This window comes from Rhinolophus sinicus, linkage group LG03 (genome assembly GCF_036562045.2).
Source record: "Rhinolophus sinicus isolate RSC01 linkage group LG03, ASM3656204v1, whole genome shotgun sequence".
In the NCBI taxonomy this organism is placed as follows: Eukaryota; Metazoa; Chordata; class Mammalia; order Chiroptera; family Rhinolophidae; genus Rhinolophus; species Rhinolophus sinicus.
Window position 1 is genome coordinate 117,705,656 of NC_133753.1, and position 26,040 is coordinate 117,731,695.

A 26,040-nucleotide genomic window follows, 5' to 3' on the forward strand; every position below is an offset into this window, starting at 1 on the left:
CACTCCCTTGGGCAGCAGATGTGTAATAAAATTGTTTATTACAAGGAAATGCAATTATTGTAAGAACATGGACTTTTTGGGAAAGATTCTGATAAGACAATTTATACTTCCTTTTTAATTCAACTGATACTGTCATGGGAACTGCACTTTTAGCAGTCATTATCAGATCCAGTTTCTATGGAAATTTTAGGCTGCTACCATGGGATAAAGTCAGTGATGCAAGGGGAACAACATTCTTGATAACAGAGTTTCTTCTCTGAAGACATGACTTGCTTTTTTTCTGAAATGTGACACAACCCACTGACGACTTAAAAATTCCTCCAGAGATATACACAATATGAAGTATCCATACTATAGTTCTCTTCAAAATTACTGTAAAGAAGGGACTTATATACCCAAATAATGATTTCTCAGTTTAAAGATGAAAGAAAAGGAAAATAACATAATAATATTAAGCACATATTGTCTTAACCTGAATTTAACCTTTAAAACCGCACATAATGAATAAGTGTGTTCCTTAAGTGGACTTTCCCTCCTTAAATACCTGAGGTGCCAAAAAAATGTATACACATGACTTGTATTCATCTTTTGTTATTGGTACCATGTTTCCCTGAAAATAAGACCTAGCCAGACAATTAGCTCTAACGCATCTTTTGGAGGAAAAATTATATATAAAACCCGGTATTATATTATATTATATCATATTATATTATAAGACCTGGTATTATAGTATATTATATTATACCCAGTATTATACCTAGTATTATATTACAGTATACTCAGTATTATATTATATTATATTACATTACATTATATTATATTATGTTATATTATATTACAAAGACCGGGTCTTATAGTAAAATAATACGGGGTCTTATATTAATTTTTGCTCCAAAAGACGCATTAGAGCTGATTGTCTGGCTAGGTCTTATTTTGGGGGAAAGAGTATATATTGAGTATGACAACTTTAATACTTTAAAAAGTGTATACATTTTTTTGGCACCCTCTGTATAAGATACATCCTCTCTGGGCAGAGAAACTCTTCCCTGTCTTTATATTTTTCCATATCACTTTGCCAATCTACCCTCACTGTCCAGATACCACAGTATTAAGAATCACAGCTGCTTGCAGACATCTGAGCCTCAATTTTCAAGTGAGCACTGCTTGGAGGGGTTACCAGAAGACAGAAACCATGCATGATGAAGGATGGGTGGAAAGAAGTATTTCCTTATCAAAATATTTGTTGTTCAACTTCAGCTAATACATGTTGGCTACTGAGTAAGTGCATTTTAAACAACTATTTTGAATTATTTTCCATATATTATCTATTTGTATAACCATGATTAATATGCAAATTGAATCAGTTCTTGGGTGTCTGAAAGTTGGTTCCCTGATGATACAAGGAGTCCTGGGGTATTCATAGCAATTGTCTTATAAATGTCCTCATCTATAGATGCCCTCAATAAAAAAAGGAGGAAGAGAGAGCCAAGGTGCTTAGCTGCAGTGGCCCCCAAGGCAAATGGAGTCCTATGGCTCTTGTTGTCCCCTCGGATCTCCATTTTTCTTGGTAGGAGAGGTATTTTTGTGGCAATTTAGTATTAACAAAAGATGTTAGGAAACATGTTTTAAAACACTGCACTGCAAAACACTGTTTTAACCTAGATGATAAATTTACTTGGGTATTTTTTTGGGGGGAGAAGGAGTATAAATGGATATTATGGAAAAGCTAAAACCCTTCAAGCCATCCCTTACTTAGTACAAATACTTCTTTGACCACCACATTCCCATTTTATAAGTTGGATCTCAGCTACATTTTTATCTGATTTTTAAAAATTAAAAATAAACTGTGTATGATTTAATTTTATTATTATGTGATATAAATGAAAAGAGGTGAATTAAACAAATCAATTTCTCATGAACATAACAAGACCTTTTATGTTTTGCTATTGAATCCAATGGAGCTCTTAGCATGCTTCAAATTGACTTGTGTAGTTACTTTCATGCCTGCCTGTCCCAAGAATTCTACTCCTGCAGGTGAGTATTTTTATTCCATTTTCCAATGTGAAGAAGCTCAAGGGAATAGAACTCCTTTGAGCAATTAATTAAAGTGTGGTGATCTCTCTCTTAAGCATTTGCATGGAAGACTGCTACCCAAAGGTGAATGTGCCATCCTGCCACGGGCCAGAGTGGGCTGTTCCACTCCAGTCAGGGGTTCATGAAGACCACGTTTATCATGGTCAAGGCAGATTATAGGACTCTGCCTTGGACTAAGGGAAGTTAGAAATCAAAAGGCTATTTGAATGCAAACACTGAGAGTCAGCAGTCTCTAGGTTTCTCCATCAAATTCTTTAGCTGTTCTTCAGAGGAAAATCAGTCTTAACTGACATTTGTTCTGTTTATTCTCAGACCTATTTTATTGGTTCTGTTCTTTTGGAGTTTTGCAGAACTTAGAGTTTTAGGCTAAAAACCTTCCTCAATTTTTTGTCAGAAGATAAAGCTATATTTGTTACTTAACAGAGTAGCATATGTGCTCTGGAGTTTCGGTTGATGCCATGGTAGAAATAAAGTTTTGTGTTTCTTCCAGCTGTCTTCACTGCCCCTGCCCTACCATATGAACATATATCTTGTTTAGGTTTCTTCTGTCTCCAAAGGGTATAAACAGTACATAGAGTCCAGTTAAAAGATCCTTCTCAATTTCTATCTGAGAAAGGGACAAATATGAATGAACAACAAAACCAGGATACAATCCTCCTGCAACTGCTGCCCAGAATTTAAACCGTAATATTTTTAGATGCTGCTTCATCAAAGCTGAACTGGCCTTGACATACAAACCTCCCTGGGCGTAGTCTTGGGCGGATAAAAAGGCTAATCATGCTGTACTTTTGAAAAGAAAAATGGAAGCTCTACGTAGTGCTAGTCCATGCATCAACACTGTTTTCAGGACAAGTGAAATGTCAAGGCTATAATACCCTCTAGCTATCAATAAAATAAGCCAGATACACAGTGAAGGCAGGGTTTTGAAATATTATTCAATTGGTTTTCCTCATCAGGAAAAACCAAAAAACATACATTTTTTTGCTCCACATTTATCAAAAAGTATACTGAATTAAAAGTAAAAATATGGCAACAATCTGGTATCCTGTCAAATGTAATCTATGTGCAATAGTTCAATCTACCTCACAAAAATGCATTGTACAGAAATTGGAAGGCTCTTTCAGTAAGATACTTGAGTTTTCTTCCTTAAAGTTTATCACTTTGTTTTGTATACTTTCATTATTGAAACAAGAGACACTGTTTAACATGCTCAGCTATTGCTAATCTTATAAATTAACTCCCTGTTCACAAAATGGAGAGCTACTGCAAATTAACGGTATTTTATTTCAATGTTTCCTGTTTTAATTAACTTTTAAAAATTTACATTCATGTGTACTATATAAAATTATGTAAATACAGAGGCATGCGTATATACGCGGTAAACTGCTTTTGACAAATTAATTGAACCCCAAATGTTAGTATTGTTTAAAAGGTGGTAAAATTATGAGTATTTCTTCTTCTTGACCTATGAGCCATGTTTACCACTATCACATTTATTTTTATGTTATTTTAATAAAGAAGAATAATGTGTCTATTGCGGCCCACATACATTTTGAACAGTGTTAATGCTCTATAATTGGAAATTATTTGAAATTATTAATTTTTCAATCAACATTTAATATGGATATTTGAAATTAGCTACTTATATAGATTTTGAGAACACAGTGAGAAATAACACATACATTCCCCCTCCACTGAACTTCAAATTTATTAGGATTAGTATAAAATTTTTTTAATGAAGACTTTTTATAAAGGCTCTCTTATAGTTTAAAAAGTCATTTGAAACCATTAGAAATTGGCACTAAGCAAATATAAAGACTTCAGCATAACTCTGAAGAATCATTCCATATATATTTACAGACATAAACAGCGGATACCAAGAATCAATCTTCATACTGACTGTGGGGAAGAAAATCCTGAAAAGATGTTCACAACGTATCAATGATACTCATACAGCCTCTACATTTACTAATATAACATTAAAAGGAAAAAACCCTGCTAACTTAGAGAATTGATTTATTACTTCTAGTTTCAAAGACACCATGTTAATAAGGTTCATTTAGTAGATCAAACTTTCAATTCCAAGAATTACAGGAGAGAAGACAAATGATGGGGATAGTTTCCTATTCTTCCTTCCTTCCTTCCTTTATTATTTGTTTGTTTGTTTGTTTGTTTGTTTGTTTATTCTCCATTATAAGATCCCCATCCTCTATTCATGATCTGGTGCTGGTATTCAGTAACTTGATTTAGAAAATACTTAAGAATATTACTATAAAACAAAAACAGATCTTATCACATTGAGACTTCTGAGAATAATCAACAACTATATTGCTTTGTGAAAAAATATACAGACCTAGATGTCAGGAAATAATCATGTAAATTAGGGTATTCAGATAAACTCACAAGGTTCATTTTCTTCTTTTACATTAACATGGAGTTCTTCTTATTCCAGAAGTGATGGGTTCTCCAACTAAAAATAGAACCTGTTCAGTTGGAAAGAACCTTAAAGATAATTTTCTCCAGTGCACACTTGCCTATGTTGTAATGAGGAAATTGAAATCCAGAGAGCTGAATGTCATATCTGGCAAAGCCCACCTAGTTTTTATTGTGATAATTTTTCCAGTAGACTTCATTCCTAATACTTGACTATAACATGTACAAGAATATTTAGCATGAACATATTGAAATTTAAGCTGCAAATTCTCTCACTCAAATAGGCTTCCCTCTAAGGATTTGTGTAAAGTGTAGCCATTTTGAATTAGTGAATTTTTAAAAATTGTATACAAAGTGTTTCTCCAAATTATATAAGTTTCAGGTTCCACAAAACTTGGATCTTTGGCTGCTGATAGATAAAGCACGAAGTTTCATATTGTTATAACTTATTAACTCTTTATGGGGGTTGACTAGGGTGAAGTAAATATTCTGGCAAAGTTCCAGCCAATTAAATAAGTCTAGACTGGATCATTAGGGACTTCTCTTTTTTTAAAGTGTCAATTGCATGGCATTCTCATCACTTATCAATCATAGTTTTGTCCTGTTCACAGAAACTCATTTCTCACCACCAGTCCAAAAAAAAAAAAAAAAAAAAAAAAAGCTCTCTAATATCAAAATAACTTCAGGATTCACATATTTCCAAGTTGATTTTAATAAAAACAATAATTTTAATATGTGTGGTAAGATGTAGATAATGAAGCTATATTTTAAGACTAAAGGTCTGTTTCATACTTAGCGATTTTTTTATCATATTGAGACAATATTTTGACTTATGCACAAAGGAGAATAACAGAGAAATTAGTTTTTCCCTCTTATTTCATTTTCTGGGTTTTTTTCACTGTTCATTGTTTACATGGCATAGAATCTAGAGGCCTTTGTTACTAAGGTAATCCTGAAATACTGTTCTATATCCAAGATGAAAATATTTATCTTCTCAACTGCCTATACTTAACATGTAATTTTAGATTCATGATTAATTGTATGAATTAATAATGAAACACTTCAACATTTAGCACATTGTGGCATGATCTATCAGCAAAAACAAAAATAACAAGAAAAATAGTAAATGTTGTTATAGCTTGATATAAATCTACAAGTAGAGAAGATGTCCTGACCACTTGATGAAGGAATATATATATATATATATAGAAATGCTCTCTCTCTCTCTCTCTCTCTCTCTCCATATATATATATACACACACACACACATAATGTTCTAAAGGAATATTACTTGAGGAAATCATTGAGATTTTTTTAAGGGGTTTGTCTAGCCCTTTGAATGCTTGGGAAAATATACCATATCTTAAGCACTGTAAACCAATTAAATCTAATTAGATATTATCAAGTTATCTGTTGCCTAGATGGAAGGATTCTAGAAAAATACACTACTTTTGTGGGAAATTAATATTTTAAGAGAAAAACAAAACTGAATGAAATGAAAAAATCAACTTAATTCCAAAATAAATCCAATATTGCTTTTGGGAAAAACTCAAACCCAATGGTCTGCAGTCACCCATTCCTCAAGACAAGGAGAATGGAACAGATGACTTTTCAGGAATAGTTTTTCAAAGCAGTCTAAGGTTCTTTATTATGTTCATAAATATTCCTGAGGAAGAGCATCTATGCCATTTAATTCTTAACACCCTAAATCCCTTCTTAGAGAGTTCTATAAAAGAACCAGAAATTTTGCAGTAAAGAAATACTTTACTTCTTTTAATCTAGGATTCTCCAAACATTTTTTTTTCCTTGAACTTATTTTCTCTGAACAGTAATGGTATTCAGTCCTACAGAATACAAGAAAAAAGAAATAGAAGGATCTCAAGAATTCTTTTACATTTCACAAAATAGATTCTCAATAAATATTTATTTCATAAAAAAAAAAAAGTCATCAAAATGGCGGCGTGAGGTGAGCATCTGTTAATCTCCGCTGGAATTTACAACTAATCGAACAACTATAACTCCACAAAGGACTCCTTGCACAGTAGACAGGTAAGAAGTAAAGGCCCACTACTGAATTCACCTAAAGGTAGGCAAATTACGCAAGCAGGGGAGGAGGGAAGGGAGAAGTGCAGGAATGGAGCCATGCGGGCGCAAGACGCAGACTTAGCTCAGTGCCCCGAGCTTGCTGTATCCCGGAACTACCGCAGATGCGGGAGAGGGAAGAACTCGGACTGCTAAGGCTCTGTTTATGGCCCACAGGGCTGAGGGGACAGCATATAACACGGTTGAACCCAACGCTCATGACAGAGACCTCGGAGCAAAGACTGATGGAAGAAGGCCAAAAACAGTGGTTTAAGCCCTCACTGCCAGCAGAGAACGAAGCCTTAGGCACTGAGACTAGCCGCCCCCTCCCTACCTTCCCAGAGCTCGCCCAGCCCCCACCTGCCCGGTGCTAGAAGTGGAACGGTAGCAGTGTCAGATCAAAAGAACAGAATATTTGCTGTTCTGAGAACTGTAGACCACAGACACAGAGTTGTAACCCAACTAGTTCTGGCAAAGAGGAGGGAGCTGTGGAAGCAGGACTGGCTGTGGCAAAGGTCTCGGCCACTGCTCTGGGCCAATTCTCACAACTCAACCTGCCCTTGTCCCCACCTATCTGGGCAGATCCCTGCAGGAGTAAACAGAACTGCTGAAAAACACACTCTCCGAATCTGGTGCAGGAACAGCTTGGGAACTTCAAAAGCGCTCCACATCCCCACATGGACACGGTGCCCTATGACCCAGGTGAACTATTAATAGAGGAGAAGCCCGTCTCCCAGGGAATCCCCCCATTGTGTGAGAAGCTGGAATAGTGCAGAGAAAAAATAGTACTACCGTGTGAGAGGGAAAAAAAAAAGGCTGCAGTCGGAGAAAAAATAAAACATTTTACCAACAAGTACTGGAGAACAAAAGAAAGACCTCTTCCTATCAACCTGTTGCAGAAGCCACTCCTGTAGGTGTTTAGGAAGAGAAATAATAAATCAGTAATTGCCATGAATAACCAAGGCAACAAGACAGCTCAGAAAGAAAGTGAAAGGTCTCCAGATAAGGAACTTAAAGATATGGAAGTATGTGACTTAAATGACAGAGAATTCAAGATTCCAGTTCTGAAAAAACTCAACGAGATACAAGAAAACACAGAAAGGCAGTTTAATGAACTCAGAAACACAATCAAAGAACAACATGAGCATTTTACGAAAGAGATTGAAATTTTAAAAAAGAACCAAATAGAATTTCTGGAGATTAAGAACTCAATAGAAGAAATTAAGAATGAAATTGCCAGCTTAGGCAGTAGAGTTGACCAGATGGAGGAAAGAATCAGTGACATCGAAGATAGAAACCTGGAAATGACACGGATGAAAGAAGAGACTTGAGACTTAAAAGAAATGAAAGAACTCTACAAGAACTTTCTGACTACATCAGAAAGAGCAATATAAGAATAATGGGCATACAAGAAGGAGAAGAAAGAGAGAAAGGGAACAGAGAATATATTCACATAAATTGTTGATGAGAACTTCCCAAACTTGTGAACAGAACTGGATCCTCGAATCCAAGAAGCAAATAGAACACCTAATTACCTAGATCCCAACAGGCCTTCTCCAAGGCACATTGTATTGAAGCTGTCTAAAATCAACGACAAAGAAAGAATCCTCAGGGCAGACAAGGAAAAGAAGATGGTAACCGACAAAGGAAAGCCCATTAGATTATCATCAGATTTTTCAGCAGAAACTCTACAAGCCAGGAGGGAGTGGAACCAAATATTCAAACTATTGAAAGAGAAAAATTATGAGTCAAGAATAATATATCCAGTAAAGATATCCTTTAGATATGAAGGAGGAATAAAGACCTTTCCAGACATACAGAAGCTGAGGAAATGTTCTAATACATGACCTGCACTACAAGAAATACTAAAGGAGGTTATTCGACCATCATCAACAGGGACAATATGTGGCAACTGAAACATATAAAGAGGGAGAGAAAGGCCTGAACCGGAATATGGGAATGGAGATAGTAAGCATGCTGAAGAAAATGGAATACTGTAAATATCAAACTTTCTTTTACATAAACTTAAGGGTAACCACTCAAAAACAACCCAGAACTGAAATATATACTGTAATAAAAGAAGAAACAGAGGGAAACATCATAGAATACCACCACACAGAAATAATAGACAACAAAAAGGCAAAGAAACAATGGAGACACAGCCTTACCAGAAAACTAAAGATAGAATGAGAAGAAATCCTCACATATCAATAATCACCCTAAACGTAAATGGACTGAACTCACCAATAAAAAGGCACAGAGTAGCAGATTGGATCAAAAAACTAAACCCAACCATATGCTGTCTCCAAGAGACACATCTCAGCTACAAGGACAAGCATAGACTCAAAGTGAAAGGGTGGAAATTGACACTCCAAGCAAATGGTACCCAGAGAAAATCAGGTGTAGCCATAATGATATCAGATGAAACAGACTTCAGGGTGAAAAAGATAACAAGAGACAAGGATGGACATTTCATAATGGTAAAGGGGACTATATAACAAGAAGACATAACAGTCATCAATATTTATGCCCCCAAACAGGGAGCACCGAAATATACCAAGCAACTACTAACAGAACTAAAGGGAGAAATTGACCAAAACACAATTATACTAGGGGATTTAAATACATCATTGACAGCTATGGATAGATCATCCAATCAGAAAATAAATAACAAAAATAGCAGCCCTAAATGACCCATTAGACAAAATGGACATAATTGACATTAGAGCACTTCATATTTGACATATAGAGCACTTCATCCTAAAACATCAGACTATACATTTTTGTCTAGTGTACATGGAACAATCTCAAGGATAGACCATATATTGGGACATAAAAATAACCTCAGCAAATTTAAGAAGATTGACATCATACCAAGCATATTCTCTGATCATAAGGATTTGAAATTGGATATCAACTGCAAAGGAAAGCAGGAAACACCACAAATACATGGAGATTAAACAACATACTTTTAAAGAATGACTGGGTCAAAGAAGAAATTAGAGGAGAGATCAAAAGATACAAGAAAAAAATGACAATGAAAATACATCCTACCAAATTTTTGGGACACAGCGAAAGCAGTTTTAAGAAGGAAATTTATATCATTACAGGCCTATCTCAAGAAACAAGAAAAATCCCAAATAAATAACCTCATATTACACCTTAAAGAACTAGAAAAAGAAGAACAAATGAAACCCAAGGTCAGCAGAAGAAAGGAAATAATAAAAATCAGAGCAGAACTAAATGAAATAGAGAACAAAAAGACAATAGAAAAAATTAATGTGACAAAGAGCTGGTTCTTTGAAAAGATTAACAAAATTGAAAAACCCTTGGCTAGTCTCACTGAGACAAAAAGTGAGAAGTCACTAATCAGCAAAATCAGAAATGAAAGAGGGGAAGTTATCACAGACACCACAGAAATACAAAGGATCATCCAAGAATACTATGAAGGACTATATGCCACCAAATTCAATAACCTAGAAGAAATGGACAAGTTCGTAGAAACATATAGCCTTCCTAGCCTGAACCATGAAGGACTGGAAAATCTAAACAGACCGATCACTAGTAAGGAAATTGAATCAGTCATCCAATACCTTCCCAAAAGCAAAAGTCCGGGACCAGATGGCTTCACTAGTGAATTCTACGAAACCTTCAAAGAGGATCTAATACTAATCCTGCTCAAACTCTTCCAAAAAATTGCAGAAGAGACACTAACTCATTTTATGAGGCCAGCATTACCCTGATACTAAAACCTAGTAAGGACAACACAAAAAAATAGAACTACAGACCAATATCTCTGATGAATACAGATGCAAAAATCCTAAACAAAATTGTAGCAAATAGAATGTAACAATCCATTGAAAAGATTATTCATCACGGTCAAATGGGGTTTATCCCAGGGGCACAAGGATGGTACAACATCCGCAAATCCATCAATGTGATACATCACATAAACAAAATAAAGGACAAAAATCATACAATTATATCAATTGATGCAGAAAAAGCATTTGACAAGATACAACATCCATTTATGATTAGAACACTTAATAAAATAGGTATAGAAGGAAAATACCTTACCATAATAAAGGCCATATATGACAAACCCTCAGCTAATCTCAATTAACAGTGAAAAACTGAAGCCCTTTACTCTACGTTCAGGAACACGACAGGGCTGTCCCCTATCACCTCTGATTTTCAATATAGTGTTAGAAGTCCTCATCAGAGCAATCAGGCAAGAGAAAGAAATAAAAGGCATCCAAATTGGGAATGAACAAGTCAAACTGTCACTCTTTGCAGATGACATGATGCTATATATTGAAAACCCTAAAGGTTCCACGAAAAAGCTATTAGAAACAATCAACGAATACAGTAAAGTTGCTGGCTACAAAATCAACGTACAAAAGTCCATTGCATTCCTATATACTAACAATGAAATCTCAGACAAAGAAATAAAAAAAACAAAAAACAATTCCTTTTGTAATTGTAGCAAAAAGAATAAAGTACCTAGGAATAAACTTAACCAAGGATGTGAAAGACCTATCTGCTGAAAACTACAAGACATTTATAAAAGAAATTGAAGAAGACACAAAGAAATGGAAAGACATTCCATGTTGATGGATTGGAAGAATCAATATAGTTAACATGGCCATATTACCCAAAGCAATATACAGATTTTATGCAATCCCCATCAAAATCCCAATGGCATTTTTTAAAGAAATAGAACAAAAAATCATCAGATTTGTTTGGAACCACAAAAGGCCCCGAATAGTTAAACCAATCTTAAGAAAAAAGAACAATGCTGGAGGTATCACACTCCCTGACTTTAGCTTGTACTACAGGGCAACAATAATCAAAACAACATGGTATTGGCAGAAAAACAGACACATAGACCAATGGAATAGAATTGAGACTCAGAAATAAAATCACATTAATATGGGCAGATAATTTTTGACAAAGAAGCAAAAAACATGCAATGGAGAAAAGACAGCCTCTTCAATAAATGGTGCTGGGAGAACTGGAAAGCCACGTGCAAAAGAATGAAACAGGACTGCTATGTGTCACCATGTACCAAAATTAATTCAAAACAGATGAAAGACTTAAGCATAAGACCTGAAAAAATAAACTGCATAGAAGAAAACATAGGTACTAAACTTATGGACCTTGGGTTCAAAGAGCATTTCATGAATTTGACTCCAAAGGCAAGGGAAGTAAAAGCTAAAATAAATGTATGAGACTATATCAAACTGAAAAGCTCCTGCACAGCAAAAGAAACCATTGACAAAATAAAGAGGCAACCAACTAAATGGGCAAAGATTTTTGCAAACAGTGCCTCCAATAAGGGGACAATATCCAAAATATACAAGGAACTCATGAAACTCAACAACAAAAAACAAACAACCCAATTGAAAAATGGGCAGACAACCTGAAGAGACATTTCTCCAAAGAGGACATACAGATGGCAAATTGACATATGAAAAAATGCTCAACATCACTAATCATCAGAGAAATGCAAACAAAAACCACAATGAGATATCACCTCACCCCAGTCAGAATGGCTATCATCAACAAGACAAATAGTAACAAGTGTTGGAGAGACTGGAGAAAAAGGAAGCCTCATAACATTGTTGATAGGAATGCAGACTGGTGTAGCTGCTATGGAAGGCAGTGTGGAGGTTCCTCAAAAATTACGAATAGAATTACCATATGACCCAGCAATCCCTCTCCTCGGTATCTACCCAAAAAAATCTGAAAACATTTATCCGTAAAGATACGTGTTCTCCAATGTTCATTGCAGCTTTATTCACGGTGGCCAAGACATGGAAACAACCAAAATGTCCTTCGATAGATGAATAGATAAAGAAGTTGTGGTATATATACACAATGGAATACTATTCGGCAGTAAGAAATGATGAAATAGGACCATTTGTGACAACATGGATGGATCTTGAGAGTATAATTATATGCGAAATAAGTCAGACAGAAAAAGCAGAGAACCATATGATTTCACTGATATGTGGTATATAAACCAAAAACAAGAAAAGAACAAGACAAACAAATGAGAAACAAAAACTCATAGACACAGACATTAGTTTAGTGGTTACCAGAGGGTAAGGGGGTCGGGGGGTGATATATGAGAGTAAAGGGGATCAAATATATGGTGATGGAAGGAGAACTGACTCTGGGTGGTGACCACACAATGGGATTCATGGATGATGTAATACAGAATTGAACACCTGAAATCTATGTAACTTTACTAATAATTGTCACCCCAATAAACTTGAATTAAAATAAAATAAAAATCAATGCCAAATATCCTGTTACAAACCAGCTTATACATTGTAAGAGTCTTTATTTCACTTATATTCTGTGTTCATATTTAACAGGAAAAGTATTGATAACATGGATATATTACATTTTTCTATTCTTTAACCAGGAGAGACACTGACCTTTTATCATTAGTAATAAATATGCACAATGCTAATTATATGTTCTGAAGGTATATTACTAAGAGAATACTAAATCTATCTAAAACCATGAATATTTTCATTATAATGCTCTTAAGGTCTTTTGCCAATTCTTAGATGATGGATTATCTAATCCTGCCCACAAATATTTGAAATTTCTCCAAACAATAAATTCAGAATTCTATGGGGCATATACCCTCATTTTGGAGTCAAATTTAAAGTTATTATGAACGTTTATCTCAGATTCTGGACCAGTGGATTAAAAAAAAATAATAATAATAATCCTTTTGTAATAATTAAATTCCACTTATATTGGATTCTGGCAAATATAAACAACATATTTCTCTGAGGCTCTTGCTCTTGATTTTGAGCTATTTTAAAATAAAAAGAAAGAGGGAGAGACTGATATAAATTGCTAGTGTCGTAAATTCTGCTTTTGACATTCAACAGTTTGTTTAAATGCTCCAAATTTGATAGTTCTGTATTGGATTTCAATGTAATAATGATAATGTAGTGTTATAACATTTATTTCCACGCAGCTCAGATCTCCGCCTTTTTTTTTTTTTTTGATGGACTATCTTTGCCTGTAAGTCAGGATTTTTTTATTTTGCTTTGATTAGGAAACTGAAGCTTAGGCAGGTTATCTTAGACCTAGTGGGTAAAGAAAACAACCACCACTGTAATAACTTAAAGAATGGCAATAAAAGTACAAACTCTGACTACGAATTAAAATGAGAGTATTTAGAATGGTCTGTTTAACTTAAAATGTGACACACATTTTATATTTTGTTAATATCTAAGTTTTGAAATAAGAAATTCATAATTAAGTCACCATTCTAAAGATAAATTATTGAAATTCTGTCCATATGAATTATTGAAGCATGGCTTCCCAAAGTTCAACTGGGCATGAATTTCATTTTCCCCAAAGTACAACACAATATGGTTTGTACAAGGATATTCCTGCAAATGAATAAGGCATCCATCCTGTGAAAACCAAGCCCTTTGAACTTTAGAGAAATATTAAATTATTTCCTATATCTAGTAGATGATAACAGCTACCATTTAATGAGAGCTAACTGTAGACTAGGTACTGTGATAAGATAAAACCTTCCAAATAAGTATTGTTTTATCATCACCATTTTATAGTTGAGGGGAAAGCTATTCAGTTGGGTTAAGTAATTTCAAATTTTAATAATCAATAAATGCCAGAGAATTGCATTTTCTAATTCTGGAGCTCAGATCACCTGACTTACCACAGCCTGGTGCTCACTGTGAAAAGTTCGAGCGGGGCAAAAGAGAGACGGATTGGGCCACCATGGCTATTGGGATGATGATGTGTCATGCGTGGGTACAAATTTGTAGATATGAGAAGCTGATGGAATTTGATGAGACTAGGGGTTACTGCCACCAAGGTCTTTCACAACCCAACCTTAGGCCAGGTCAGGCAAGTTCTCCCTTTCATTCCTGAAACCCACCTGTGGATAATTCTCCATGGGGATGAGGACAGAGTCTCTCTTCTACAGGCCAGTCAGTGGTAACTGCGGCAGTAAAATGGAGGCTAAAACTACTCCCAATCCCACCTCTAACTGAGTTATAACAAGGACAACTCTCAAATGGAAGACCAGTATTTACAGTAGGCTGAATAGGAGGTGGCACAAAGAAAACCTATGCCTAGATGATAGACATTTACACCCCTCACAAACTGATAACCCCAACTGGTCCACTACCCATATGACACCATATGTAGCTATTACCACACCATTGGCTATATTCCCCATGCTGTATTTTGCATCCCATGACTATATATTTTTAATTATAGTTGACATTTAATATTATTACATTGATATTAGTTTCAGGTGTACAGTGTAGTGGTTAGGCATTTATAAAATCTATGAAGTGATCCCCCCCAGCAAGTATAATGTAAAAAAATAAAACAAAACCAACAACCTATGCCTGGATGAATGTCTGACCATCTCAAAATCTCCAGATGCACCATGGGCTCAGACATACCATTTGCCCCTGGCTCAGTGGCCTGAAGTGAATACATTTTAAAAAAAAAGGTCTAACAAAAACACGCCAGATAGACATCCAAGGACTTCTACAAATATTTACTCAATGCTTTTAATCTTCATAATCATCCTATCAAGTAGAAACTATTATTATCCCCATTAATTATCATCCCCAAAGTTTATGAGCTATTAAGTGGCAGAGCCAGAACTCTAATCTTTGGAGTATAGTCCCAACCTATGTTCTTAACCACCATGCAATTCTGCCTTCCTTTCATTGCCTGAACAGTGTCAGCCCATTGATGGCTGTGGCACATTGACTGGTCTGGAAAACATGACAACCAATCTATACAACACAGATTAGACTCACCATACTAACGGCCCAGGTAGATTAATTATTTTAAGTACTGTCTGCTTCACACCGATTAAGATTTTAATGTATTTTGAACAAGTGTATTAGCAGAGGTTGAAAATAAAAGGCCTGACATAAGCAAGCCATAGGAATTCCTGAGGAGGATGAAAATAAAACCCCAGAGATAATCAGAGAAACAATAACCATGGTGTTTAAGAGCATGCACTTGAGGTCAGATTGCCTGGATTCAGATTCTAGTTCCACCTTTCTCTAGCTGTATGGCTTCACAAATTACTTTGACTTTTGGAATATTTGATTCTTCATCTTCAAAAGGAAGGTGAGTAATAATATCCCCCTAGTTGAGTTGCTGTAAACATTAAATGCAAAGCACTTACATGGAATATGACACTTACAAAGGGTTAAATAAGGGTTTACTATTAAACCTATTTCTGCCTTCCTTTCATTGCCTGAGGAAAGGAATTAAATAAATTTAATAGTAAACAAGAGTTTACTATTAAATCTATTTCCATAGAAAAGAAAGAGCAGAACCTGGACAGTACAAGAGAAATACAGACCTCATCATCACAAAGATATTTTCTGTAGTCATACTGGGTCAAGTGGTTCTATCAGTCCTTTAAGGAGAAGCAACTGGAAATCAATACCCATACTCAACTTTGTGCCTTTCTCAGAGTGCTGATTAAAATTATGTCCATGTTAAGTGTTCTCAACTAATTTTTGTCATCTATAGTTATTCCAAAATATGGCCACAAATTTCAACCAATCCAGTGTGTATCCTCTATAGTATGTGATTTTGCCTTTCTCTTTAGAAAGTGAGTCAATTTCCCCACTCTCTGAATCTGATTTGTCCAACAGAATGGAGCAAAAGTGAGGGTACAATACCTCCAATGCTAGATCTTAAGAAGTTTTGCAGCATTCTTCTCTTGGTTTTTTTTTTTTTTTTGGAATGCTGTCCTGAGACCACTATGTAAAGAAGCCAAGCTAGCCTACGAGAGAATTAGACCATGCAAAGAGAATGAAAGGGTCTTAGCCGATAGCAGGTACACCTGCCAGACATGTGAGTGATGCCATGTTATCCTCTCATCCATACCAGTCCTTAGCCAAAGGCAGCTGCGTGAATGATCCCAGCAAATACCATCAGAAGAACCAGTAAGAATTTTGAGATATAATAAATCATTCTTTTAAGCCACTAAGTGGTGGTGGTGGATCGGGCACAAGAACAAGTGATTAAAACAGCATCTTCTTGAAACTCCTGAATTAAAGAATGATTTTTAAAAATTCTGTCATTTCTAAGACTGAATGGACTGTATGTACTGATCCAACCAGATTTTGGAATCTAGATGAAGCAGAACAGACATTTTGAGGAATTGTCTTTGTCTGGTTTATTTCAGTCTGATTTGATGCCCTGGTAAGTATCACTTCTCTCTGAGATCCAGGACGGGCATTTTTCTGCATAGGGCATTAGACATACATCTTCATAATATTTATAGATTAGAGTACAAGTTTGGGAGCTAAATGGTCTAAAATCAACTCCTGACTTACTAGCAAGTGGCCTTAAAATGTGCACTAGCTGAGTGTAAGCAATTATAAGTATTGTATGTGTATGTGTCCAATACTTTGAATAAATAAGACTCATAAAATACAATCACGAAACAACTTAACTTTTATCTACCACTGTCCCCTTAAAAATTTATTTTTCATGGAATTCTTTCCTTGTCCATGAATAAAAACTAATTATAAAACCCACATCTTATTCTTCCTAGGTACACACCTAAATCATACAATTGCCAAATTGTTAGAAAAGAAAATTTAGTCTTATAAAACTAATTGAAGATAGAAAACAATGAATTAAAGATAGAAAACAGGGAAATAAGTATTAAAAATAGAACATATGAAATTAAAGAAGGAAAACCAAAATGAATATATAATAATAATTAATAATGTGTTTCAGTCTTTCATTTAAAGAGAAGACTTGTCATATTGGATTAACGAATAATACTGGACTATATACTTTTATGAAATACTCACTACTGCTAAGTGATACAGAAAGTTTTTGAAAAATAAGTATTAGTCATGACATGCCAGGTAGATAATAGTCAATATTTTAATAATAAAAATATCTGAATAGTTGTCAAAGAAACATCGTATGGCATATAGGACTTTTAAGAACAATGCAGTACACAATAAAATGAACTTTTATACCTTTATATGAAGATAATATAGCACTGAAATGTAGAAAGCAAAGACTGTTAGACAAGTAGAAAAAGACTCCTGAGTCTTATATTCTCAAAATAAGAGCCAAAGTACTAAAAATATAAAGGATTATATCAGTATCTGTCGCTATTATGGCATGGTTCTTGGCAATAGGGAGGCAGACAATAGGTCATGGAGTCTAACAATCAAAGGTTTATTGTCTCATATGAGGAGACAGCTCACATATTCATACAATAGTTAAGTAACATTGACATTGATTTTGAAATAACTGAAATAAACACTGAGAGCTGTAAGAGTTCCAGACAGAAGCACACCATTATGGGAGGGAGCAGAAAAGAAAAGAATCATGAAGAGGTGTAAATGAATTACAGCTTGACCTTGAAATGGAAATATGAGAAGTGTGCTGGGGGAAGATATATTTGAAATAAAATAAGTTTCTGCTTTGGAGGTCATTGCTTTTCATTGTGTTTATTGATTGAATGAATGAATAACCTCAGAAGTTTGCCTAGACTTCAAAAAATGTTACGGTGAATAGTTTATTGACGGTATCAGATTGATGGAAAGAAAGTGTAAAAAGAAAAAAAAATACATGAGGTCTAGTTTAGAAGAGCCTATGTGATGGCTTAGTTTCCTACAGAAACTGTATATCTGTGTGTACATAGAGTAGTACTTAGTAACACAATGACAGCAAAACCCATCCCTAAACAGTATGAACCATAACTGATCAGCTCTGTGGTAGAACAGAGAAAACTCACTCATTTTTATTGTATTACTCTGTAGTATCCAAATGGTTCAAATGTGAACTCTAGTCAAAAATGCTCTGTTGCTCCAGAGAGAAAAATATTAAAACACTAAGTAACGTGATTAATTTATTTGGCAGTGTAAATATTTTAGTTTATTCAGGGATCCCAACTTCCAAATTATTGATTATTAAACATGAATATTAAACAACACACTTCTAGGATATCAGGAACCATGTACAAAATGTTTGCTATTCTACTGTTAGGGTATATGTTGAACAAGTGAATCAATCAAAAGAATTAATTATCCCTTTCAATTATGTCCAGTCACTAACATTTGCTTAGTGAAAAGACAAGCTAGAGATAAAGGATTGCTTCTATGGGTCAAACCTATCTGCTCTGCTGTGGCTGTGGTATTTTCAACTCCTCATTTATTCATTCATTCATAATATTTTTTTCATGTCAGAATGTTTTGGTGAGGATACAGTAGAGAATAGAAAGGTAAAGTCTTTGGCTTCAATAATGTTTGTCTTCATATGAATGCCCCTAACAATCATAGTTCTGATTGGGGAAACAGACTATAAGCAGACAAATATATAATGTGTTAAATCCTAAAGAAAACAAAGAAGAGTAAGAAGGGTGTAGCCTCCTGGGATTTAGCCACAATATGTTTTGCCATCTTAATGACCACCAACTAATTGAAACCACAATTTTGAGTCCACTATTTCATTAATTCAGGAAATGCTCGTTGAGGGCCTAGCCTATGCTATGCACTAGAGAGGAAATAGCGAGCACGATCAGGTTTGTTCTGTGCATTCATGTAGGTTATAGGTGAGTGTGGAAGATGAATAATAACCCAACAATGGCTTTGATCTGTGCAAAAATTAATTAACTGCTACAAAATTTTTTTCAGTCCCTATCCATGTCAATCATGGTGACTCACACCTGTACACTATGTCCTGCAGATGGATAAAAGTGGCTCTGTTGTGCTTAGTGCTGTAACTCTTTAATCAATCACCTAGAATACACAAGACATTCTGAGTACATTGAAAGCAAACCTAACTCATTCCAGTGGCAAAACCTCAACTTAGGTCAGTAATCACACTAAATCTACTGTTACCGCAATAATACAGATCATTTCTTTGACTCGTCCCCTGCTTTAGTGCTTGGAACTTTACTGCTTGGAATAAAAATCAGATGTAGTCACTTCTTTAAAATGCATTGAAAAAAAAGGTATTTCTCATATATTATAAAAAGCTGGTTTAATTCCCCCACCCCTCAAAAAAATCAAAAGCAAAGGAAAAGTAAACATTTCCTTAAAAATCAAAACATATTATGATAACCCATGGCATATGCTGAGTTGTGGCATACCTAAAGTACACATTATGTTTCAAGTAAAATTGTGATTTTAGAAAATAAGATTTTACTAATAAAATTATGTTACCCCTTAAATTTTTTATTCTTGTCATTTGCTAAAATATAAACTAGTGTATATACCTGAGATTTTAGTTAATACACATATTTTAGCAGGTGGACATATGAGGTGTGATCAAACAGTACGGTGAATTTTTAAATAAAAAAATTATTATAGTAAAAGACACATTGCCATTAATCCCGCCCGAGATAATCCCTCTCACTTCAAACACACCTATCTTATTCTTGCCACTATCTGAAGTAGTGCTGGAAGTCTTCTTTCATGAGTGTCTTTAGTTGCACTGTCGTGGCTGCCTCAATGTCCTGAATAATTTTGACTTTGGAAAAGAGCCAGAAGTTGCATGGTGCCAGATTCGGTGAATAAGGTGGGTGAGGAAACACTGTAATGTTTTTGTTTGACAGAAATTGCCATATACCAGAAGCGATGTGTGACACAGAGTATTGTCATGATGGAGGATGATTCATGGCACACTTTAAAACACACCTTCTCTTAACCATAGCTCACACCCGGCTGGCTGCACCGAACAAGTTGAAACTTGTCATACACTGTTAATAAGGTTCAACATGCCACTTCCCATATTGAAGATCCTTGGCTGGATGGCACTTGGCAGCAGCATTCACCGTATTTTGTGATCACAATGGAAAGGCTCCGTGTCACACATGGTTTCTGGTATGGCAATTTCTGTCAAATAAAAACATTACGGTGTGTCCTCATCCACCTTATTCACCAAATCTGGCACCATGAGACTTCTGGCACTTCCCCAAAATCAAAATGACCATGGAAGGTAAACAATGTGAATCGATTCAGGACACTGAGGCAGCCATGACAGTGCAACTAAAGACACTCATTAAAGAGGACTTCCAGAATTGCTTCAGAAAGTGGCACGGATGATGGGATAAGTGTGTTCAAAGCAAGGGGGAATATTTTGAAGGGGATTAATGACAACGTGTCCTTTACCATGACAATTTTTTAAAATTTAAACATGCACTGTATTTCTTTGATCATACCTCATATATGAATTTGAGGAAAGAGAGGTTAGAGTCAAAGAGATGGGCTTTTATTTGGGAAACTGAAGATGATAGAAAAATTTTCAAGTTTACTTAGTGGACCACTGTGGTCCAAATGTTTATGTCCTGCCAAAATTCATATGTTGAAATCCTAAACCCCCAATGTGATGGGGTTTTTGTAGGTGATTAGTTCTTTATCAAAGAGACCTCAGAGCATTCTCTTGTGCCTTCTGCCATGGAGGACACAGAGGAGATACAGTTGTCTAGGAAGCAGACTCTCACCAGACCCCAACTCTGCCAGTGCCCTGATCGTTGACTTCCCAGTCTCCAGAACTATGAGAATTAAATGTTTGTTGCTTACAAGCCACTGCTTTAAGGTATTTTTATTATGTAGCCCACCAAAACTAAAACATAGACAGAATATGCGTGCTCTCTTTTGTTACTGATATGTGGTTAGCTGCTGTTCGCAAGAGATTACCATGTTAAATTTCCAAAAACAGAGATTAGCAAACAATTCCATTTTCATAATTTCAAGAGAAAAGCCATATTCAACTTCAAGGATATTATACCTTAATCTTTTAAAATTACTAGTCCTCCTAATTCATTTACAGTTACAATGTTCTAGGAATATATGCAAGCTATTCAATTACAGATGATTTTTACATAACAAAATTATGATTTTTAAAATTTTACTTTTATTTACTTAAGTTAAATATGTATCATCATTGTAAAATTTAAAAAAATCCAACACCACCAACAAAAAATACACTATATTTCCCTCTGTCTTCCACTTCCAACTTAAGTCTACTTGTGAAGAGGTAACCAATCTTGTGAGAGGTATTCAATCGTTTAATGATTAACATGTTTCTAGACTTTATTCTAGACATATATACCCAGGTACACATGCACAAATATATGATTTGTGTTAGCTTTTCTTGCATATAAATGATAGAAATGTACCATTTTGTAACTTTTCATTTAAATTATGTTTTTGTGATTTATACATAATAATAGATTCTATAGTGATGGGCAATTAGGTAGGCTACAATTTTTCACTTTTATAAGTAATGCTTCAATAAATTTCTTTGCACATGTTAGCTGCTCCCATGATTGAATATTTCTCTTCAGCGAATACCAAGAAGTGGAATTGGTAGATCATAGCTGCAGTATAAATTAGTTCTCCAACATTGTTTTCCAACAAGGTTATACCAATTTATACTACCACCAATGGTACAAAAGAGTCCTTCTTTTGTGCACCCACCTCAATTGATATAATTAAACTGTGAAATTATATACATGTTTAGTGTACCTAATTTTATTTTAATTTGCTTTTCCCAGATTATAAGTGAGCTTGAACAACTCAGTTTATGTCTATTGGCCTTTTATATTTCATCTTTAGTTACTTATTCATTTGTTTGGCCACTCTTGCCATTAGATTATGTATTTTAATTTTTATCTGTAGGTGATCTTCTTTATTTTGAATATAATGATCTATTTTAAATGTTTAAATACTCTTGCCAGTCTGTCAATTATTTTTAACTTTTTGTTTTGGTTATTTTTGTCCCTAAAAAGCTTAAGTTTGTAAGTAGTCAATTTATTAATCATTATCTTTATGACTACCATCTGTTGAGTATTTTAACAAAAGATCTTCCTGCACCAAAATTATATACACAATCTCCCAAAATTTCTTCCGAATATCTTTTTTTTCCCATTAGGTCCAAAATTCACCTAAAATTCATTTTTGGGAATTGTATAGTGAAGATATATAACCACGAATGTATAGCTATATGTTTTCACATAATGTATTGAACTGTCCATGAGATTGTTGCAATGTAGATGCATAACTCCAAATGTATAGCCAATTATTCCTAAACAATCTATTGAAGAGACTAACTTTTGCCTTTATTTGAAAAGCTACAATTCTTTTATAAATATATACATATGCGTATTTATAGACTAGCTAGTCTATTCTATTGATCTATTTGTTTATTTCAGTGATAATTTCCTACCAGCTATAGTTATATTATTTATAGTTATATTATTTCCTCTCAGGGTGTTCTGAACTGGCATTATTTTGGTCCCACTGTGTTATTATGCACATACTCACATATGCTTTTTTTTTCCTTTTTACAGAAAAGTTATAGTAAGTGAAAAGATTTACCAGTTTTGCAGTTTTCCATTGCTTCTTGAGTACCACAGTTATTTGTTTGTTTTATATTTTGCTAGACTGTGTCCCTCTGTAATTAATTCCAGGTGAGTTTATGGGTAATAACATTTCTAAGTTCTTGCAAATATAAACAAATGTCAATATTTCACTCTTACATATGAGTGTGTAATTCTATGAATAATTCTAAGATCAAAATTATTTTCCTTCAATTTTTTGCAAATTTTACTTTATTGGCTTTTTGTATCCCTTTTTGCCAGAAAAAGTATGATATGAATTGAATTTTCATTTCTTTTCTGTTTACTTTTTCTTGTGTAGAATCATTTATGGTTTTCTTTATCAATTAACTTTAGTATTTCACCACATATGTCTGGATGTAGTCTTTTTCATTCATTCTGTTGACCAAATTATCCTTCAGTGTGGGAATCAAAATTCAGGTCAGGGCTGGGTTTTCTTTTTGTATGACTGTTTTGTGTTATACTTTTCTTTATGTCATACTTTTGACTTGTCATATTTTTCTATACCTGTCAATCACATTTTTCCCCTCGATAATGTAGTATGTGGAAATTGAAAGCTCAAAATCCTTTTTTTTTCTCATTAAATTTTGTTTTAATGGGTCTCAAAATTTTGTGATGGATTTTGGTCAAGTTGTTTCCATTAAAAATTACTGATTTTAAAAATAACTTAAAAACTACCACATGAAAAATAAACCCAAGTGGTCTATTTTCCTTTCTTTCTGAAGGTTTTACGAAGCTTTACAATCACTAAGCAGTCTTTTACTACTAACCTTAAATGGCCAATTGAGACAAACAGCTCTGAGACCGTTCTCCCACCACTGATTAAGACTGGACTGGCAGGTATTGGGGATAATATTCATTGAGCCTTCTGAGCTTTCTGGGCAGACTTGTTGACCTTGCCAGCTCCAGCTGCCTTCTTGTCCACTGCTTTGATGACACCCACAGCAACTGGCTGTCTTGTGTCATGAACAGTAAAAAAACCCAGAGGAGGGTAGTCAGAGAAGTTCTCAATACACATGGGCTTGCAAGGAACCATATCTATGGCTGCATCACCAGATTTCAAAACTTCAGGTCATCTTCCAGCTTTTTCCCTGAACGATGATCAACCTTCTTCTTCAGCTCAGCAAAGCAGTGTGAGCCATGTGACAGTCCCGCACAGGTGTGCATCCGGCACTGATTTGGCCTGGATGGTTCAGGATAATCTCCTGAGTCATGAAGCCAGCTGCTTCCATTGGTGAATCATTTTTCGTGGTCACCAACCATACCAGCCACACTGTCACGACGAACATCTTTGACAGAAACATTCTTGACATTAAAGCCCACACTTTCCCCAGGAAGAGCTTCACTCAAAGCTTCATGGTGCATTTCAACAGATTTTACTTCAGTTCTAAGGTTGACTGGAACAAAGGTGGCCACCATGCCAGGTCTGAGAACACCAGTTTCCACTATGACCAATTTTGTAGACATCCTGGAGGGGCAGACCCAAAGGCTTGTCAGTTGGACAAGTTGGTTGCAGGATGCAATCAGAGCTTCAAGCAGCGTGGTTCCACTGGCATTGCCATCTTTATGGGTGACTTTCCACCCCTTGAACCCAGGCATGTTAGCACTTGGCTCCAGCATGTTGTCACTGTTCCAACCAGAAATTGGCACAAATGCGACTGTGTCAGGGTTGTAGCCAATTTTCTTAACGTAGGTGCTGACTCTCTTAATGATTTCCTCATGTTTCTTCTGGCTGTGAGGCGGCTGAGTAGAATCCATTTTAACACCAATGATTAGTTGTTTCACACCCTGTGTGTAAGCCACAGGGGCATGCTCACGGGTCTGCCCATTCTTGGAGACACTTGCTTCACATTCACCAACCCCAGCAGCAACAATCAGGGCTGCGCAGTCAGCCTGAGATGTGCCTGTAATCACGTTTTTGATAAAGTCTCTGTGTCCTGGGGCATCAATGGTGGTCACATAATACTTGCTGGTCTTGAATTTCCACAGGAAGATATCAATAGTGATACCACGCTGATGTTCAGCTTTTAGTTTATCCAAGACCCAGGCATGCTTGAAGAAGTCTTTTCATCTCAGCAGCCTCCTTCTCAAATTTTTTGATGGTTTTTTGGTTGATCCCACCACATTTGTAAACCAGATGACCTGTAGCAGTGGACTTGCCAAATTCTACATGTCCAATGATGATTATGTTGATATGTTTCTCTTCCTTTCCCATTTTGGCTTAGATTTAGTGATGTTTTTCACAACACATGTGTTCTGGCAGCAAACCCATTGTGAAAAACTCAAAATACTTTTTTTATTTAACTTTATTTTTGTCTTTTCAGCTATATTCTGAGAGATTCTCTTAGCTTAATCTTTTACCTTACTAATTCTCCCTTTATTTATGATCATTCTATTAGTCAGCAGATTCATTGATATTTTTATTTCAAAAATCATATTCTTTTATCTGCATGATTCCCGATTCTTTATTTTCAATGCTACAATATTTAAAATGTCTCTAAGAACATTAATTATACTTATTTTAATTATGGTTTTCTTCTTACTCTATTATATCTCTCTCCCTGGGTTTGAGTTCTTCTGCTTATTGAGTTTGGTGCCTCTATATTATGGTGTTAGCATTTTTCAAATGTTAGGTGAATCTTCTGTGTGTATTTGCCTTTATATTTGAGATGACCTGTTACTGATCTGTGGACAATCCAGGAATCTTGTGACAGTGGGAGAGAGTGGAAATTATTCCAGGAAAGGGGCTACTCTACTAGGAATAGGCGCTCCTGATTCTCCTGGACTTTGCCAATCACCCAAGGAATCTCCTCTTGGTGTCTAATACAGTTACAGAAGTATAAAAATTTAAATATATGTACATATATTTCTTTTCCTGTAATTTCCAGTGATTTGTCACAAGTTGGTGTCAGATTGCATATGTGTTCAGGTTATAATTTTTATTTTTTTATTTTTTTTTACTAATCATAGTTAGCTTTTTTTAAAATTTATTTTTTAAATTTATTGGGGTGACA

General features: G+C 35.1%; 1 pseudogene; it reads right to left on the minus strand.

Moving 5' to 3' along the window:
- Positions 1–23,831: 23,831 nt before the first annotated feature.
- Positions 23,832–25,241, minus strand: LOC109455164 (putative elongation factor 1-alpha-like 3; annotated as a pseudogene).
- Between the last annotated feature and the right edge of the window lie 799 nt (positions 25,242–26,040).